Below are 5,449 nucleotides of genomic sequence, written 5' to 3'. Positions count from 1 at the left end.
CACCAGGGCACTCATGCCAGGCGACAGCAGGGCACTCAGGCCAGGCCGGGCGACACCAGGGCACTCAGGCCGGGCGACACCAGGGCACTCAAGCCGGGCGACACCAGGGCACTCAGGCCAGGCCGGTGGACACCAGGGCACTCAGGCCGGGCGACACCAGGGCACTCAGGCCCGGCCGGGCGACACCAGGGCACTCAGGCTGGGCGACACCAGGGCACTCAGGTCAGGCCGGGCGACACCAGGGCACTCAGGCCGGGCGACACCACGGCACTCAGGCCGGGCGACACCAGGGCACTCAGGCCAGGCCGGGCGACACCAGGGCACTCAGGCCGGGCCGGGCGACACCAGGGCACTCAGGCCCGGCCGGGCGACACCAGGGCACTCAGGCCCGGCCGGGCGACACCAGGGCACTCAGGCCGGGCAACACCAGGACACTCAGGCCAGGCCGGGCGACACCAGGGCACTCAGACCAGGCCGGGCGACACCAGGGCACTCAAGCCAGGCCGGGCGACACCAGGGCACTCAGGCCAGGCCAGGCCAGGCCGGGCGACGCCACGGCACTCAGGCCAGGCCGGGCGACCCCAGGGCACTCAGGCCAGGCCGGGCGACACCAGGGCACTCAGGCCGGGCGACACCAGGGCACTCAGGCCAGGCCGGGCGACACCAGGGCACTCAGGCCAGGCCGGGCGGCACCAGGGCACTCAGGCCAGGCCAGGCGACACCAGGGCACTCAGGCCAGGCCGGGCGACACCAGGGCACTCAGGCCAGGCCGGGCGACACCAGGGCACTCAGGCTAGGCCGGGCGACACCAGGGCACTCAGGCCGGGCGACACCAGGGCACTCAGGCTGGGCGACACCAGGGCACTCAGGCCAGGCCGGGCGACACCAGGGCACTCAGGCCAGGCCGGGCGACACCAGGGCACTCAGGCCAGGCCGGGCGACACCAGGGCACTCAGGCCGGGCGACACCAGGGCACTCAGGCAGGGCGACACCAGGGCACTCAGGCCGGGCGACACCAGGGCAATCAGGCCGGGCGGCACCAGGGCACTCAGGCCAGGCCGGGAGACACCAGGGCACTCAGGCCCGGCCGGGCGACACCAGGGCACTCAGGCCCGACCGGGCGACACCAGGGCACTCAGGCCCGACCGGGCGACACCAGGGCACTCAGGCCCGACCGGGCGACAACAGGGTACTCAGGCTCGGCCGGGAGACACCAGGGCACTCAGGCCAGGCGGGTCGCCACCAGGGAACTCAGGCCAGGCCGGGCGGCACCAGGGCACTCAGGCCCGGCCGGGCGGTACCAGGGCACTCAGGCCGGGCCGGGCGGCACCAGGGCACTCAGGCCAGGCCGGGCGACACCAGGGCACTTAGGCCAGGCCGGGCGACACCAGGGCACTCAGGCCAGGCCGGGCGACACCAGGGCACTCAGGCCAGGCCGGGCGACACCAGGGCACTCAGGCCGGGCGACACCAGGGCACTCAGGCCGGGCGACACCAGGGCACTCAGGCCGGGCGACACCAGGGCACTCAGGCCGGGCGACACCAGGGCACTCAGGCCGGGCGACACCAGGGCACTCAGGCCGGGCGACACCAGGGCACTCAGGCCGGGCGACACCAGGGCACTCAGGCCAGGCTGGGCGACACCAGGGCACTCAGGCCAGGCCGGGCGACACCAGGGCACTCAGGCCCGGCCGGGCGACACCAGGGCACTCAGGCCCGGCCGGGCGACACCAGGGCACTCAGGCCGGGCGACACCAGGACACTCAGGCCAGGCCGGGCGACACCAGGGCACTCAGACCAGGCCGGGCGACACCAGGGCACTCAAGCCAGGCCGGGCGACACCAGGGCACTCAGGCCCGGCCGGGCGGTACCAGGGCACTCAGGCCGGGCCGGGCGGCACCAGGGCACTCAGGCCAGGCCGGGCGACACCAGGGCACTTAGGCCAGGCCGGGCGACACCAGGGCACTCAGGCCAGGCCGGGCGACACCAGGGCACTCAGGCCAGGCCGGGCGACACCAGGGCACTCAGGCCGGGCGACACCAGGGCACTCAGGCCGGGCGACACCAGGGCACTCAGGCCGGGCGACACCAGGGCACTCAGGCCGGGCGACACCAGGGCACTCAGGCCGGGCGACACCAGGGCACTCAGGCCGGGCGACACCAGGGCACTCAGGCCAGGCTGGGCGGAACCAGGGCACTAAGGCCAGGCCGGGCGGCACCAGGGCACTCAGGCCGGGCGACACCAGGGCACTCAGGCCGGGCGACACCAGGACACTCAGGCCAGGCCGGGCGACACCAGGGCACTCAGACCAGGCCGGGCGACACCAGGGCACTCAGGCCAGGCCGGGCGACACCAGGGCACTCAGGCCAGGCCGGGCCGGGCGACGCCAGGGCACTCAGGCCAGGCCGGGCGACCCCAGGGCACTCAGGCCAGGCCGGGCGACACCAGGGCACTCAGGCCGGGCGACATCAGGGCACTCAGGCCAGGCCGGGCGACACCAGGGCACTCAGGCCGGGCGACAACAGGGCAATCAGGCCGGGCGGCACCAGGGCACTCAGGCCAGGCCGGGAGACACCAGGGCACTCAGGCTCGGCCGGGCGACACCAGGGCACTCAGGCCCGACCGGGCTACACCAGGGCACTCAGGCCCGACCGGGCGACACCATGGCACTCAGGCCCGACCGGGCGACACCAGGGTACTCAGGCCCGGCCGGGCGACACCAGGGCACTCAGGCCAGGCCGGTCGCCACCAGGGAACTCAGGCCAGGCCGGACGGCACCAGGGCACTCAGGCCCGGCCGGGCGGTACCAGGGCACTCAGGCCGGGCCGGGCGGCACCAGGGCACTCAGGCCAGGCCGGGCGACACCAGGGCACTCAGGCCAGGCCGGGCGACACCAGGGCACTCAGGCCGGGCGACACCAGGGCACTCAGGCCGGGCGACACCAGGGCACTCAGGCCGGGCGACACCAGGGCACTCAGGCCGGGCGACACCAGGGCACTCAGGCCGGGCAACACCAGGGCACTCAGGCCAGGCTAGGCGGAACCAGGGCACTCAGGCCAGGCCGGGCGGCACCAGGGCACTCAGGCCGGGCGACACCAGGGCACTCAGGCCGGGCGACACCAGGACACTCAGGCCAGGTCGGGCGACACCAGGGCACTCAGACCAGGCCGGGCGACACCAGGGCACTCAGGCCAGGCCGGGCGACACCAGGGCATTCAGGCCAGGCCAGGCCGGGCGACGCCAGGGCACTCAGGCCAGGCCGGGCGACACCAGGGCACTCAGGCCGGGCGACATCAGGGCACTCAGGCCAGGCCGGGCGACACCAGGGCACTCAGGTCGGGCGACACCAGGGCACTCAGTCCAGGCCGGGCGACACCACGGCACTTAGGCCGGGTGACACCAGGGCACTCAGGCCGGGCGACACCAGGGCACTCAGGCCAGGCGACACCAGGGCACTCAGGCCAGGCCGGGCGACACCAGGGCATTCAGGCCGGGCGACACCAGGGCACTAAGGCCAGGCCGGGCGACACCAGGGCACTCAGGCCAGGCCGGGCGGCACCAGGGCACTCAGGCCAGGCCGGGCGGCACCAGGGCACTCAGGCCAGGCCGGGCAACACCAGGGCACTCAGGCCAGGCCGGGCGACACCAGGGCACTCAGGCCAGGCCTGGCGACACCAAGGCACTCAGGCCAGGCCGGGCGACACCAGGGCACTCAGGCCAGGCCGGGCGACACCAGGACACTCAGGCCAGGCCGGGCGACACCAGGGCACTCAGGCCGGGCGACACCAGGGCACTCAGGCCGGACGACACCAGGGCACTCAGGCCAGGCCGGGCGACACCAGGGCAATCAGGCCAGGCCGGGCGACACCAGGGCACTCAGGCCAGGCCGGGCGACACCAGGGCACTCAGGCGAGGCCGGGCGACACCAGGGCACTCAGGCCGGGCGACACCAGGGCACTCAGGCCGGCGACACCAGGGCACTCAGGCCGGCGACACCAGGGCACTCATGCCAGGCGACACCAGGGCACTCAGGCCAGGCCGGGAGACACCAGGGCACTCAGGCCGGGCGACACCAGGGCACTCAGGCCGGGCGATACCAGGGCACTCAGGCCAGGCCGGGGGACACCAGGGCACTCAGGCCGGGCGACACCAGGGCACTCAGGCCCGGCCGGGCGACACCAGGGCACTCAGGCTGGGCGACATCAGGGCACTCAGGCCGGGCGACACCAGGGCACTCAGGCCAGGCCGGGCGACACCAGGGCACTCAGGCCAGGCCGGGCGACACCAGGGCACTCAGGCCAGGCCGGGCGACACCAGGGCACTCAGGCCGGGCGACATCAGGGCACTCAGGCCAGGCCGGGCGACACCAGGGCAGTCAGGCCGGGCGACACCAGGGCACTCAGTCCAGGCCGGGCGACACCACGGCACTTAGGCCGGGCGACACCAGGGCACTCATGCCAGGCGACACCAGGACACTCAGGCCAGGCCGGGCGACACCAGGGCACTCAGGCCGGGCGACACCAGGGCACTCAGGCCGGGCGACACCAGGGCACTCAGGCCAGGCGACACCAGGGCACTCAGGCCAGGCCGGGCGACACCAGGGCACTCAGGCCGGGCGACACCAGGGCACTAAGGCCAGGCCGGGCGACACCAGGGCACTCAGGCCAGGCCGGGCGGCACCAGGGCACTCAGGCCAGGCCGGGCGGCACCAGGGCACTCAGGCCAGGCCGGGCAACACCAGGGCACTCAGGCCAGGCCGGGCGACACCAGGGCACTCAGGCCAGGCCTGGCGACACCAGGGCACTCAGGCCAGGCCGGGCGACACCAGGGCACTCAGGCCAGGCCGGGCGACACCAGGACACTCAGGCCAGGCCGGGCGACACCAGGGCACTCAGGCCGGGCGACACCAGGGCACTCAGGCCGGACGACACCAGGGCACTCAGGCCAGGCCGGGCGACACCAGGGCAATCAGGCAAGGCCGGGCGACACCAGGGCACTCAGGCCAGGCCGGGCGACACCAGGGCACTCAGGCGAGGCCGGGTGACACCAGGGCACTCAGGCCGGGCGACACCAGGGCACTCAGGCCGGCGACACCAGGGCACTCAGGCCGGCGACACCAGGGCACTCATGCCAGGCGACACCAGGGCACTCAGGCCAGGCCGGGAGACACCAGGGCACTCAGGCCGGGCGACACCAGGGCACTCAGGCCGGGCGACACCAGGGCACTCAGGCCAGGCCGGGGGACACCAGGGCACTCAGGCCGGGCGACACCAGGGCACTCAGGCCCGGCCGGGCGACACCAGGGCACTCAGGCTGGGCGACACCAGGGCACTCAGGCCGGGCGACACCAGGGCACTCAGGCCAGGCCGGGCGACACCAGGGCACTCAGGCCAGGCCGGGCGACACCAGGGCACTCAGGCCGGGCGACACCACGGCACTCAGGCCGGGCG

Source organism: Ranitomeya variabilis, chromosome 6 (assembly GCF_051348905.1).
Source record: "Ranitomeya variabilis isolate aRanVar5 chromosome 6, aRanVar5.hap1, whole genome shotgun sequence".
NCBI classification, from domain to species: domain Eukaryota; kingdom Metazoa; phylum Chordata; class Amphibia; order Anura; family Dendrobatidae; genus Ranitomeya; species Ranitomeya variabilis.
This window is presented reverse-complemented; position numbering follows the sequence as displayed.